Source organism: Anser cygnoides, chromosome Z (genome assembly GCF_040182565.1).
Source record: "Anser cygnoides isolate HZ-2024a breed goose chromosome Z, Taihu_goose_T2T_genome, whole genome shotgun sequence".
Classification (NCBI taxonomy): Eukaryota; Metazoa; Chordata; class Aves; order Anseriformes; family Anatidae; genus Anser; species Anser cygnoides.
This window is the reverse complement of record NC_089912.1, coordinates 715,378-730,384: the sequence shown is the minus strand read 5'-3', so window position 1 is coordinate 730,384 and position 15,007 is coordinate 715,378. Positions and strand designations below refer to the sequence as shown.

The 15,007-nt window shown below is 55.3% G+C and overlaps 1 non-coding gene across 1 annotated transcript; it reads left to right on the top strand.

The window, feature by feature from the left end:
• Positions 1 to 6,026: 6,026 nt before the first annotated feature.
• TRNAE-CUC (transfer RNA glutamic acid (anticodon CUC)) lies at positions 6,027 to 6,098 on the top strand. Its single transcript has one exon. It is a non-coding gene; the product is annotated as a tRNA-Glu (tRNA).
• The last annotated feature ends 8,909 nt before the right edge of the window (positions 6,099 to 15,007 follow it).

Genomic DNA, 15,007 nt, shown 5'->3' with positions numbered 1-15,007 from the left:
CTTTCCCTTTCCCTCTCCTTTTCCCTTTCCCTTTCCCTTTCCCTTTCCCTTTCCCTTTCCCTTTCCCTTTCCCTTTCCCTTTCCCTTTCCCTTTCCCTTTCCCTTTCCCTTTCCCTTTCCCTTTCCCTTTCCCTTTCCCTTTCCCTTTCCCTTTCCCTTGCCCTTGCCCTTGCCCTTGCCCTTGCCCTTGCCCTTGCCCTTGCCCTTGCATTCGCCCTCGCCCTTTCCCTTGCCCTTGCCCTTGCCCTTGCCCTTGCCCTTGCCCTTGCCCTTGCCCTTGCCCTTGCCCTTGCCCTTTCCCTTTCCCTTTCCCTTTCCCTTTCCCGTTCCCTCTCCCTTTCCCTTTCCCTTTCCCTTTCCCTTTTCCCTTTTCCCTTTCCCTTTTCCTTTTTTACCATTTCCCTTTCCCTTTCCTTCTCCCTTTCCCTTTCCCTTTCCCTTCCCTTTCCCTTTCCCTTTCCCTTTCCCTTTCCCTTTCCCTTTCCCTTTCCCTTTCCCTTTCCCTTTCCCTTTCCCTTTCCCTTTCCCTTTCCCTTTCCCTTTCCCTTTCCCTTTCCCTTTCCCTTTCCCTTTCCCTTTCCCTTTCCCTTTCCCTTTCCCGTTCCCTCTCCCTTTCCCTTTCCCTTTCCCTTTCCCTTTTCCCTTTTCCCTTTCCCTTTTCCTTTTTTACCATTTCCCTTTCCCTTTCCCTTTCCTTCTCCCTTTCCCTTTCCCTTTCCCTTTCCCTTTCCCTTTCCCTTTCCCTTTCCCTTTCCCTTTCCCTTTCCCTTTCCCTTTCCCTTTCCCTTTCCCTTTCCCTTTCCCTTTCCCTTTCCCTTTCCCTTTCCCTTTCCCTTTCCCTTCCCCTTCCCCTTCCCCTTCCCCTTCCCCTTCCCCTTCCCCTTCCCCTTCCCCTTCCCTTTCCCTTTCCCTTTCCCTTTCCCTTTCCCTTTCCCTTTCCCTTTCCCTTTCCCTTTCCCTTTCCCTTTCCCTTTCCCTTTCCCTTTTCCTTTTTCACTTTGCCCTTTCCACTCTCCTTTTCAAATGCAGCTTGCTTAAGGATCGAGATGTAAGACTGGGGACTGCAAGAGAGCATTAGTCAGCAATGTTGCCCTTCTACATTCAACAGAGAATGCAGTGGATGGGAGCAGATTTGCATCTGTTGTGTACAAAATGCTTCACACAGGGACATTGCAAAAGGCCAAAGTGATATTGCACAACACAGGGCATGGTGCTGAATTATTACTACGAACTGCTAGGCCAGGCTGGTATGAGGGCTGCTACTTGGGGATGGGATGGACATCTGTCAGCAGCTGGTCAGTGGTTGCACTTTGCCTCGCTTACCTTCCCTATTCTTTTATTCCTGTTCTTCTTAGGAACATGAATATGATTTTCTCTTTATTATTATTATTGTTATTATTTTATGATTTTTCAACTCCCCCGAATCAATTGGGAGGGAAAAATGGTTAAAATATTGTGAAAAATATTCTGGGAGTTCTTAAGATCACCTGAAGGACAATGCAGCCATTGATCACAGCCAACGCACGTTCACGAGGGGAAAGTGCTGCTTAACGCACTTGATTTCCTTTTCGGAAGTGCTCAACCGTCTAGTTGGCCAAGGGAAGCCAGCTGATGGCACCTGTTTGGATTTCAGCACAGCTTCAATACTGTTTCTCACTGTCTCCTTCTGGACAAGTTGAGCAGCACACAGCTAGAGCAATGCATAATGCCATGGGTGAACAAGTGGCTGACGGGTCGGGCTCCAAGGGTTATCGTAAATGGGGTTGCATCGGGCTGGCGGCCAGTCGCTAGGGGGCTTCCGCAGGCCTCCATTTTAGGGCCAGTTCTCTTCAATGTTGTCCTAAGCGACTTGCATGTAGGACTCGAGGGCATCTTGAGTCCATTTAGGCACGATGCTAAATTGGGAGGAGCGCCTGACTCGATGGAGGAGAGGAAGGCCTTGCAGAGAGATCCTGACAAACCAGAGAGCTGGGCAATCCCCAACAAGATGAGGTTCAGCGAGAGCGAGTGAGGGATTGCGCACCTGGCAACGGGCAACCCTGGCTGTCCGGACAGTCTGGGGGGAGGAGAGGCTGGAGCGCAGCCCTGCAGAGAGGGCTCTGGGGCTTTTGGCCGACGGCAAGTTGAACGTGAGTCAGCCGTGGGCCCTGGCAGGCAGGAGGGGCAACGGCATCGTGGGGTGCCTCCAGCACAGCATGGCTAGGCGGTCGCGGGCAGGGATTGCTGTGCTCTGCTCTGCGCTCTTTCAGCATCAGCTCGAGTCCTGTGTGCACTTTTGGGCACGGCACTATCAGAAGGCCATAAAACTCTTAGAGAGAGAGCATCCAAAGGAGGGTTTCAAAGTGGTGAAGGGTCTGGAGGGCAGGACAGATGAGGAGCGGCTGAGGTGCCTGCGTTTGGTCAGCCTGCAGGAGACTGAGGAGAGGCCTGATGGCGGCCTGCAGCTTCCTCACGAGGGGAGCGGAGGGCCCGGCGCTAAGCTCTGCTCTCTGGGGACGGTGACAAAAGTGGAGGGAATGGCATGGAGCTGTGACAGGGGAGGGTCCGCCTGGAGGTGAGGACAAGATTTTTCACTGACACGGGGCTTGGCCACTGAACCAGGCCTCCCAGTGAAGTGGTCAGGGCAGCAAGCCTGCTGGAGTTCACAAAATGTCTGGGCAATGCTCTCAGACACGTGCTTTGGTTTGTGGGGGTCACCCAGAGCCATGGGCTCTGAGGTCACCCAGAGCGATGGGCTCTGAGGTCAGCCAGCAACGGACTGTGACTTCACGGCCCTCGCTGCTCATATTGGGGCGCAGGCAGAGCCCGCCCCAGCCTGGCTCGTGCCTGGATTCCCGCTGAGCGTTTGTGCGAGGCTTGGAGCGCCGAGCAAGGATTTGTTGGAGCTGTGCTGTGGGGCCGTCGGCAGCTGTTCTCAGTGCCCGTCCCCGCAGGCAGTGCCTGTGTTTCCCCGGCCCTGCCTGGCTCAGGCAGCCAGGGCCCTGTGAGGAGCACTTGCAGCAGCGCAGGTGAGCTGTGTGGGGACACGTGCCCCGGGGCGGCCCGCGGGGGACGTGGGACCACCCAGCCGTGGGGCTGGGGCCGGGGGGGTTCCTGCTGAGGGGCCGGGGCACAGCCAGTGACCTTCTCTCTTCCTCGCAGCGTGCGCGATACCCGCTGCTGCAGTGCCGGTGCAGGGGAGCAGCTCATCAGCATCAGCTCTCCCCAGCGCACCTTAACGAGAAGATCATGGCCACGGAGGAGGCGTGGACGTGTCCCGTGTGCCGGGAGGGGCGAAAGGACGTGGCCTACGCGACACCGTGTAACCACCGGTTCTGCCTGGGCTGCATCCAGCGCTGGGCAAAACTGAAGGCAAGCTGCCCACTCTGCAGGACGGGCATGAGGACCATCAAGGTTTCCGTGCGGGGAGACGAAGACTACCTGGAATGCATCGTCTCCCCTCCCGCAGTGCCCGTACCTGTTGGCTTCCAGGCAGGCAGCGCCACCGCCCCCCACAGCCCTGCAGCGCCGGCTGCGTCCTCTGTGCCAGCCGAGGAGAGGGATGCGGAGCCCGATCCCCGCGCTGCTGTGGGCGGCCTCCTGCCCGAGGACTGGGCCGTGCTGTTCAGGGAGCGCAGGGACATCCTCGACCCTGTGCTGCCCTGGCTTCGCCGCCAGCTCTCAGCCATCTATGGGACACGCTGGTGGCAGGCGAGAGCTGCAGAGAGCTTCCTCCTGCACTCCCTGTGTGTGATGGGGCTGGACAGGGACGCCATCATTCAGCACACACAGCCCGCCTTGGGGCCCCTCACCGTGCCGCTCATTGACGGGCTCGTCGGCACCATCGTGGCTCTCTGCGGCGAGGACGCACGGAGGCTGCTGGGCCTCGAGAGCAGCCGCCCTGCCAGGGCGCAGGAGGCCAGACCTGCAGCTGCTTCTGGGCACGCTGCTCCAGCGCAGGGAGCCTTCAGTACCAGCCCCGCGCCCTCCAGCAGCTCTGCAGACCCTGACACGGACCAGATCCCCGGCACATCCAGCGCTTTCCAGCATGGGGGTCCTGGCGAAGTCCCAGCTGCAGACAGCCCCAGGGAGCAGGAAGAGCCCCGTGAAGAGCTGGGGCAGGAGGCAGCAGCAGGTCCCTCTGCCCGGGCCTGCAGGCGCAGACCCTCCACTCCTCACCGCTCGACTCGGGGGTCCCGGCGCCCCAGGAAGCGCACCCGGGCGAGCAGTGCCCAAGACTCTCCCCAGCCCTGCAAGAGGCCGCCCCCCCGGCGCCTCTAGGAGGGCTCCTACGGGTGGTGAAATAAAGAACAATAAAATAGATTGAATATACAACAGAAAAAGTCTCGGTGTGATTCGACCCAGAGCTGGCACAGCCCCGTGCATGCTGCTGCCTTCCCTCCATTTTCCTGGTGCCGTCCCCGTGCCCTGCTGGCCCCCACTGTCCCTTTGGTCATGGCTGATTAATGCTCCAGGTGGGGTCTCCCGAGAGCAGAGCAGAGGGGAACAATCCCCTCCCTCGCCCTGCTGGCCACCATGCTGTCGGTGCAGCCCAGGCTACGAGTGGCTTTCTGAGCTGCAAGCACACCTTGCCAGCTCATGTCGAGCTGCTCAGCAACCAGCACCCCCAGAACCCTCTGCTCAGGGCTGCTCTCAATCCATTCCCTGCCCAGCCTGTATTTGTGCTTTGGATTGCTCGAATTCAGATGCAGGGCCTTCCATTTGGCCTTGTTGAACCTCAGGAGATTCACACAAGCCCACCTCCGCGGCTTTTCAAAGTGCTCCTGGATGGCATCCCTTCCCTTCAGCATGCTGACAGCACCACACAGCTTGGTGTCTGCAAGCTTGCTGAGGGGGCACTCAATCCCACTGGTCATGTCAGCGACAAAGATGTTAAACAGCACCGGTCCCTAGAGCGACCCCTCAGGAACACCACTCCTCACTGGCCTCCCCCGAGACACTGAGCCATTGACCACAACTCTTTGAGTGTGGACATCCAGCCAATTCCTTACCCACCGAGTGGTCCATCCATCAAATCCCTGTCTCTCTAACTTGGAGACAAGGATATGGTGCAGGCCAGTGCCAAATGCTTTGCGCAAGTCCAGGTAGATGATGTCAGTTGCTCTTCCCCTACGCACCAATGCTGTGGGCCCCCTGTAGAAGGCCACCAGGTTTGTCAGTCAAGGCAAACCTTTAGTGAAGCCATGCTGGCTGTTCACCACTCACCTCTTTCTTTTCCCTGTGCCTTAGAATAGTTTCCAGGAGGATCTGTTCCATGATTTGACTGGGCACAGAGCCGAGGCCTCTAGTTCCCTGGCTCTTCCTTTTTCCCTTTTTAAAAATGGGGGTTATGTTTCCCCTCTTCCAGCTGGCTTTAGATATGTCAGAATGGGAAAAGGAGGGCACCTTTCCTAGTCAGCTCTCCTAGTACCTGTGCCAAGAAGATAGCAGCAAGGCGCTTCGGGAATTTCCTGGACCTCTTTGTCTCAGCGATGTGATATTCCCGCTTGATGTCGGGCACGCTGAAGTGCCCCGTAAGGACAAGGGCAGACGATCTAGAAGTTTTCTCAGTTCCTTAAAGCATCATTCATCAGTGCCGTCATCCTGGCCGGCTCGTCTATAGCGGACTCCCACAACGACATCCCTTTCAGCTGCCTGTCCCTAGGTCCTTACTCAGTGGCTCTAAACCCCATTGTCACCGACTGGGAGCTCCGTACAGCGCAGTGCCTCCGTTACATAGCGCGTGGCCTCCCCAGCCTCACCTGCCCTGCCCGTCCCTTCTGAAGAGCCTGGAAGCATCCATCACAACGCACCAGTCACAGGCCTCTTCCCACCGGGTTTCACTCATGCCAACAGTGTCGTAGCTCTGGCATGGGGCCAAGGCTTCCAGCTCCTCTTGCTTGTTTCTCATGCTGCATGTGCTTGTGGAGAAATAGTTCAGATGTGCTTCATTGAAGCCAGCCCCTCGCTGGGCACACAGAAGGGTCTTGCTAGCACATGGTCCCTCCGGTTTTGGTGTGCAGTCCATAACTTGTCAATTTTAGCCCTCCCTGGTGGTCTAGTGGTTAGGATTCGGCGCTCTCACCGCCGCGGCCTGGGTTCGATTCCCGGTCAGGGAATTCCCATTTTCCCACGTGCCCTTACGTAACAGATTTGAGGCGCTGGAGCTTGAGAAGCCGGTGGGTGAGGACGAGGTAGAAAGTCTACCCAGGAGGATGCCTAGGGCGAGGAAGCTGACTCCACGCCTCAAGACTGCCTCCACCAAGAAAGACAGAAGGGTGATCGTAGTAGGTGACTCCCTTCTCAGGGGAACAGAGGGCCCTGTTTGTCGACCTCACCCTACCCGTAGGGAAGTCTGCTGCCTCCCTGGGGCCAGGGTCAGGGATGTTGCCAGGAAGCTTCCCAACCTGGTTCGCCCCTCTGACTACTATTCTCTTTTGATAGTCCAGGCTGGCAGTGATGATATTGAAGAGAGAAGCCTGAAGTCTATCAAACGGGACTTTAGGGCACTGGGAAGGTTAGTGGATGGAGCGGGAGTACAGGTGGTGTTTTCGTCTATCCCTGCAGTGGCAGGGAGGAGTACCGAGCGGACACGGAAAGCCCACCTGATTAACAGGTGGCTCAGAGGCTGGTGCCAACACAGAAATTTTGTTTTTTTTGACCATGGGGCGCTTTACTCGGCACCCGGCCTGGTGACCGCAGACGGGTCCCTATCTCTAAGGGGAAAACGGATCCTAGCCCAGGAGCTGGCAGGGCTCGTTGAGAGGGCTTTAAACTAGGAAAGAAGGGGGATGGGGCTGAAATTAGGCTTGTTGGAGCTGTGCCGGGGGGAACAATGGCAAAGCCGGGGAAGAAGGCGATGGCCCAGCTGAAGTGCATCTACACTAATGCACGCAGCATGGGTAACAAACAAGAGGAGCTGGAAGCCATCGTGCAGCAGGCAGGCTATGACTTGGTTGCCATCACGGAAATGTGGTGGGACCACTCTCATGACTGGAGTGCTGCAATGCCTGGCTATAGGCTCTTCAGAAGGGACAGGCAGCACAGAAGGGGTGGTGGCGTGGCTCTCTATATTAGAGAGTGTTTAGATGTTGAGGAACTTGAGGCTGGGAATGATAAGGTTGAGTCCCTATGGGTTAGGATCAGAGGGAAGGCCAACAAGGCAAGCATCCTGGTGGGGATCTGTTATAGACCGCCAAACCAGGCTGAGGAGACTGATGAGGAGTTCTACAGGCAGCTGGCAGAAGCCGCGAAATCGTCAGCGCTTGTTCTCGTGGGGGACTTCAACTTCCCAGACATATCCTGGAAGTACAACACAGCCCAGAGAAAGCAGTCTAAGAGGTTTCTGGAGAGCGTGGAAGATAGCTTCCTGACGCAGCTGGTTAGAGAGCCTACCAGGGGAGGTGCCCCGCTAGACCTTCTGTTCACGAACAGTGACGGACTGGTGGGAGATGTGGTGGTCGAGAGCTGTCTTGGGCAGAGTGACCACGAAATGGTAGAGTTCTCTATTCTTGGCGATGTCAGGAAGGGGACGAGTAAAACCGCTGTCTTGGACTTCCAGGGGGCTGACTTTGAGCTGTTCAGGACACTGGTTGGCAGAGTCCCTTGGGAGGAGGTTCTGAAGGGCAAAGGAGTCCAGGAAGGCTGGGCACTCTTCAAGAAGGAAATCTTAATGGCTCAGGAGCGGTCTGCCCCCACGTGCCCAAAGACGAGCCGACGCGGAACTAGACCAGCCTGGCTGAACAGAGAGTTGTGGCTCGAGCTTAGGAGAAAAAAGAAGGTTTATGAATTTGGAAAAGAGGGCGGGCTACTCAAGAGGACTTTAAGGATGTTGCGAGGCTGTGCAGGGACAAAATTAGAAAGGCCAAAGCTCATCTGGAGCTCAATCTGGCTACTGCTGTTAAAGATAACAAAAAACATTTTTACAAATACATCAAAGCAAAAAGGAGGACTAAGGAGAATCTCCATCCTTTACCGGATGCGGGGGGAAACTTAGTGACAAGAGATGAGGAAAAGGCTGAGGTGCTCAGTGTCTTCTTTGCCTCAGTCTTTAGCGGCAAGACCAGTTGTTCTCTGGATACTCGGTACCCTGAGCTGGTGGAAGGGGATGGGGAACAGGATGTGGCCCTCGCTATCCATGAGGAAATGGTTGGCGACCTGCTACAGCACTTGGATGTACGCAAGTCAATGGGGCCGGATGGGATCCACCCGAGGGTACTGAGCGAACTGGCGGAGGAGCTGGCCAAGCCGCTTTCCATCATTTATCAGCGGTCCTGGCTATCAGGGGAGGTCCCAGTCGACTGGCGGCTAGCAAACGTGACGCCCATCTATAAGAAGGGTCGGAGGGTAGAGCCGGGGAACTATAGGCCTGTTAGTTTGACCTCAGTGCCAGGAAAGCTCATGGAGCAGATTATCTTGAATGTCATCACACGGCACTTGCAGGGCAACCAGGCGATCAGGCCCAGTCAGCATGGGTTTATGAAAGGTAGGTCTTGTTTGACGAACCTGATCTCCTTCTATGACCAAGTGACGCGCTTGGTGGATGAGGGGAAGGCTGTGGATGTGATCTACCTTGACTTCAGCAAGGCTTTTGACACCGTTTCCCACAGCATTCTCCTCAAGAAATTGGCTGCTCGTGGCTTGGACTGGCATACGCTTTGTTGGGTTAAAAACTGGCTGGATGGCCGGGCCCAAAGAGTAGCGGTGAATGGAGCCAAATCCAGTTGGAGTCCGGTTACTAGTGGCGTCCCCCAGGGCTCAGTGCTGGGGCCAGTCCTCTTCAATATCTTTATCGATGACCTGGATGAGGGGATCGAGTGCACCCTCAGTAAGTTTGCAGATGACACCAAGCTAAGTGCGTGTGTCGATCTGCTCGAGGGAAGGAAGGCTCTGCAGGAGGATCTGGATAGGCTGGACCTATACCGATGGGCTGAGGTCAACTGTATGAAGTTCAAGAAGGCCAAGTGCCGGGTCCTGCATCTGGGGCGTAACAACCCCAAGCAGAGCTACAGGCTGGGAGATGAGTGGCTGGAAAACTGCCTGGCCGAGAAGGACCTGGGAGTATTGGTTGATAGTTGGCTGAATATGAGCCAGCAGTGTGCTCAGGTGGCCAAGAAGGCCAACAGCATCCTGGCCTGTATAAGAAGCGGTGTGGCCAGCAGGTGTAGGGAGGTGATTGTCCCCCTGTACTCGGCTCTGGTGAGGCCGCACCTCGAGTACTGTGTTCAGTTTTGGGCCCCTCGCTACAAGAAGGACATGGAGGTGCTCGAGAGAGTCCAGAGAAGGGCGACCAAGCTGGTGAGGGGTCTGGAGAACAAGTGTTACGAGGAGCGGCTGAGGGAGCTGGGGTTGTTTAGCCTGGAGAAGAGGAGGCTCAGGGGAGACCTCATCGCTCTCTACAGGTACCTTAAAGGAGGCTATAGAGAGGTGGGGGTTGGTCTGTTCTCCCACGTGCCTGGTGACACGACGAGGGGGAATGGGCTAAAGTTGCGCCAGGGGAGGTTTAGGTTGGATGTTAGGAAGAACTTCTTTACTGAAAGGGTTGTTAGGCACTGGAATGGGCTGCCCAGGGAGGTGGTTGAGTCACCATCCCTGGAGGTCTTTAAAAAATGTTTAGATGTAGTCCTTAGTGATATGGTTTAGTGGAGGTCTTGTTAGTGTTAGGACAGAGGTTGGACTAGATGATCTTGGAGGTCTCTTCCAACCTAGACAATTCTGTGATTCTGTGATTATCGCTGACCGGCCTGGCTTTGTCCCTTTCTGCCTCTGAATCTAAGTTTAAAGCCCTGACAATCAGTCTTGCTTACTCCAGGGCAAAAATCCTTTTCCTCCTCTGAGAAAGGTGCTTCCCACCAGGGCCCAGGTGGCTTGGTGTCATGTAGACCTTCACATCAGCAAGGAACCCAACACCGTGTTGGTGGCACCAGCCTCGCAGCCACTTGTTCATCTGCTAGGTCTGCGTGTTCCTTTCGGTATTGATACCTGCTACTGGAAAGACGGAGGAAAACACTGCTCGTGCACCTAATCCTCCAACCAGTTGCCACAAAGCCGTAAAGTCCCTTTTGATCACTCTTGGATTTCTCTTTGCTACCTCATTACTGTCAACGTGAAAAACCAATGCGATGTGTGAGGGGCTTGCCATGGAGAGCAGGACCTAACCAGGGACACTATTGCACGGGTTATGCCAGCACTTGTCTGCCAGCAAAGAGACTTGCGGTGCACAAGGAGCTGGGAGGGGACAGCAGCAGGACGCTGAGCTGAAGTAGCCAGAAGGATATTCCATAACCTAGGGCATCGTGCTGAACTATTGCTATAAAGTGCTTGGCCAGGCTGGAATGAGGGCTGCTCCTTGGGGATGGGATAGGCATCAGGAAGAAGTTCTTCACTGAGAGGGTTGTCGCACACTGGAACAGGCTCCGCAGGGAAGTAGTGACTGCACCAAGCCTGTTGGAGTTTAAGAAGCGTTTGGACTGTGCACTTAGTCATGTGGTCGGAATTTTTGGGGTAGACCTGTGTGGTGCCAGGAGTTGGACTCGATGATCCTTATGGGTCCCTTCCAACTCAGGATATTCTGTGATTCAGTGATTCAGTGATTCTCTGCCCCCAGAACTGGGCAGCGTCCAGGCACCGAGTGCCAAGTGTAATTGTGGAGGACGCTGGCTTCCTTAAGCATGAGGCTTAGTAGTTGAGTCCATGCAGCCCAGTTTCCCTCCATTCGGACTCTCCTTCGTGAAAATTCACCCAGTGACAGGGAGCGACCTGGAAGCTTCGCAGCATCTGTATGCAGATGCTGTATACAAGGAAAGCATAACCCTAACAAGCAATGGAAACAGCAAACGCTGCGTGCAAAACCTCTCTTCCGCTCCCTTCATGACTTTGAGAGCTATTGTGTCAGGGATCTCTCCCATGGTTTAGGAATGGGTTCTCTTTTTAAAGTCTGTTTTGCGCAGAGACTGCTGCTGTACTTGCCATCGTGTGTGTAAGCAGAGGCTGCAACTTTTCAACCCTACTCCAGCCAGGGATGGGTTTGCCGCTTCACTCTGTGGGTATTTCTTCTTCCTCTGGACAGCCCTAATCTTCCCCCGATGTTGTGCTTAGGTTTTGAGATTTCTCTCCTCAAGAAGAGCTTTCTATTTCTTGCCTTGGCCTAGTGTTCAGTGCATTTTTCCTTTGGCCTAGAGAAATAACATTTTTAAATTAACCTCCAATTCTTCTGTTTCAGCCACAAAGGTTCCTTTGCTTCAGTCTTGTTCCCCATACGCAATGTGGAGGAAAGACGCTTCTCCTTCCGTATAGCCAACGTTATGACTATATCCATTATTCTACACTAGGTGAGGCATCCTCTCCTCAATACCATACAGAAAAACCATTCCTAAATTTTTCTTTCTCCTTTCCGTTTCCGTTTCCGTTTCCGTTTCCGTTTCCGTTTCCGTTTCCGTTTCCGTTTCCGTTTCCGTTTCCGTTTCGCTCTCCCTCTCCCTCTCCCTCTCCCTCTCCCTCTCCCTCTCCCTCTCCCTCTCCCTCTCCCTCTCCCTCTCCCTCTCCCTCTCCCTCTCCCTCCCTCTCCTCTCCCTCTCCCTCTCCCTCTCCCTCTCCCTCTCCCTCTCCCTCTCCCTCTCCTTTCCTTTTCCCTTTCCCTTTCCCTTTCCCTTTCCCTTTCCCTTTCCTTTCCCTTTCCCTTTCCCTTTCCTTTCCCTTTCCCTTTCCCTTTCCCTTTCCCTTTCCCTTTCCCTTTCCCTTTCCCTTTCCCTTTCCCTTTTCCCTTTTCCCTTTTCCCTTTTCCCTTTTCCCTTTCCCTTTTCCTTTTTTACCATTTCCCTCTCCCTTTCCCTTTCCTTCTCCCTTTCCCTTTCCCTCTCCTTTTCCCTTTCCCTTTCCCTTTCCCTTTCCCTTTCCCTTTCCCTTTCCCTTTCCCTTTCCCTTTCCCTTGCCCTTGCCCTTGCCCTTGCCCTTGCCCTTGCCCTTGCCCTTGCCCTTGCCCTTGCCCTTGCCCTTGCCCTTGCCCTTGCCCTCGCCCTCGCCCTCGCCCTTGCCCTTGCCCTTGCCCTTGCCCTTGCCCTTGCCCTTGCCCTTGCCCTTGCCCTTTCCCTTTCCCTTTCCTTTCCCGTTCCCTCTCCCTTTCCCTTTCCCTTTCCCTTTTCCCTTTTCCCTTTTCCCTTTCCCTTTTCCTTTTTTACCATTTCCCTTTCCCTTTCCTTCTCCCTTTCCCTTTCCCTTTCCCTTCCCTTTCCCTTTCCCTTTCCCTTTCCCTTTCCCTTTCCCTTTCCCTTTCCCTTTCCCTTTCCCTTTCCCTTTCCCTTTCCCTTTCCCTTTCCCTTTCCCTTTCCCTTTCCCTTTCCCTTTCCCTTTCCCGTTCCCTCTCCCTTTCCCTTTCCCTTTCCCTTTCCCTTTCCCTTTTCCCTTTTCCCTTTCCCTTTTCCTTTTTTACCATTTCCCTTTCCCTTTCCCTTTCCCTTTCCCTTTCCCTTTCCCTTTCCCTTTCCCTTTCCCTTTCCCTTTCCCTTTCCCTTTCCCTTTCCCTTTCCCTTTCCCTTCCCCTTCCCCTTCCCCCCTTCCCCCTTCCCCTTCCCCTTCCCCTTCCCCCTTCCCCTTCCCCTTTCCCCTTCCCCTTCCCCCTTCCCCTTCCCCTTCCCCTTCCCCTTCCCCCTTCCCCTTCCCCTTCCCCTTTCCCTTTCCCTTTCCCTTTCCCTTTCCCTTTCCCTTTCCCTTTCCCTTTCCCTTTCCCTTTCCCTTTCCCTTTCCTTTCCCTTTCCCTTTTCCTTTTTCACTTTGCCCTTTCCACTCTCCTTTTCAAATGCAGCTTGCTTAAGGATCGAGATGTAAGACTGGGGACTGCAAGAGAGCATTAGTCAGCAATGTTGCCCTTCTACATTCAACAGAGAATGCAGTGGATGGGAGCAGATTTGCATCTGTTGTGTACAAAATGCTTCACACAGGGACATTGCAAAAGGCCAAAGTGATATTGCACAACACAGGGCATGGTGCTGAATTATTACTACGAACTGCTAGGCCAGGCTGGTATGAGGGCTGCTACTTGGGATGGGATGGACATCTGTCAGCAGCTGGTCAGTGGTTGCACTTTGCCTCGCTTACCTTCCCTATTCTTTTATTCCTGTTCTTCTTAGGAACATGAATATGATTTTCTCTTTATTATTATTATTGTTATTATTTTATGATTTTTCAACTCCCCCGAATCAATTGGGAGGGAAAAATGGTTAAAATATTGTGAAAAATATTCTGGGAGTTCTTAAGATCACCTGAAGGACAATGCAGCCATTGATCACAGCCAACGCACGTTCACGCGGGGAAAGTGCTGCTTAACGCACTTGATTTCCTTTTCGGAAGTGCTCAACCGTCTAGTTGGCCAAGGGAAGCCAGCTGATGGCACCTGTTTGGATTTCAGCACAGCTTCAATACTGTTTCTCACTGTCTCCTTCTGGACAAGTTGAGCAGCACACAGCTAGAGCAATGCATAATGCCATGGGTGAACAAGCGGCTGACGGGTCGGGCTCCAAGGGTTATCGTAAATGGGGTTGCATCGGGCTGGCGGCCAGTCGCTAGGGGGCTTCCGCAGGCCTCCATTTTAGGGCCAGTTCTCTTCAATGTTGTCCTAAGCGACTTGCATGTAGGACTGGAGGGTGTCTTGAGTCCATTTAGGCACGATACTAAATTGGGAGGAGCGTCTGAATACACGGAGGGGAGGAAGGCCTTGCAGAGAGATCCTGACAAACCAGAGAGCTGGGCAATCCCCAACAAGATGAGGTTCAGCGAGAGCGAGTGAGGATTGCGCACCTGGCAACGGGCAACCCTGGCTGTCCGGACAGTCTGGGGGGAGGAGAGGCTGGAGCGCAGCCCTGCAGAGAGGGCTCTGGGGCTTTTGGTCGACGGCAAGTTGAACGTGAGTCAGCCGTGGGCCCTGGCAGGCAGGAGGGGGCAACGGCATCGTGGGGTGCCTCCAGCACAGCATGGCTAGGCGGTCGCGGGCAGGGATTGCTGTGCTCTGCTCTGCGCTCTTTCAGCATCAGCTCGAGTCCTGTGTGCACTTTTGGGCACGGCACTATCAGAAGGCCATAAAACTCTTCGAGAGAGAGCATCCAAAGGAGTGCTTCAAAGTGGTGAGGGGTCTGGAGGGCAGGACAGATGAGGAGCGGCTGAGGTGCCTGCGTTTGGTCAGCCTGCAGGAGACTGAGGAGAGGCCTGATGGCGGCCTGCAGCTTCCTCACGAGGGGAGCGGAGGGCCCGGCGCTAAGCTCTGCTCTCTGGGGACGGTGACAAAAGTGGAGGGAATGGCATGGAGCTGTGACAGGGGAGGGTCCGCCTGGAGGTGAGGACAAGATTTTTCACTGACACGGGGCTTGGCCACTGAACCAGGCCTCCCAGTGAAGTGGTCAGGGCAGCAAGCCTGCTGGAGTTCACAAAACGTCTGGGCAATGCTCTCAGACACGTGCTTTGGTTTGTGGGGGTCACCCAGAGCCATGGGCTCTGAGGTCACCCAGAGCCATGGGCTATGAGGTCAGCCAGCAACGGACTGTGACTTCACGGCCCTCGCTGCTCATATTGGGGCGCAGGCAGAGCCCGCCCCAGCCTGGCTCGTGCCTGGACTCCCGCTGAGCGTTTGTGCGAGGCTTGGAGCGCCGAGCAAGGATTTGTTGGAGCTGTGCTGTGGGGCCGTCGGCAGCTGTTCTCAGTGCCCGTCCCCGCAGGCAGTGCCTGTGTTTCCCCGGCCCTGCCTGGCTCAGGCAGCCGGGGCCCTGTGAGGAGCACTTGCAGCAGCGCAGGTGAGCTGTGTGGGGCCACGTGCCGCGGGGCGGCCCGCGGGGGACGTGGGACCACCCAGCCGTGGGGCTGGGGCCGGGGGGGTTCCTGCTGAGGGGCCGGGGCACAGCCAGTGACCTTCTCTCTTCCTCGCAGCGTGCGCGATACCCGCTGCTGCAGTGCCGGTGCAGGGGAGCAGCTCATCAGCATCAGCTCTCCCCAGCGCACCTTAACGAGAAGATCATGGCCACGGAGGAGGCGTGGACGTGTCCCG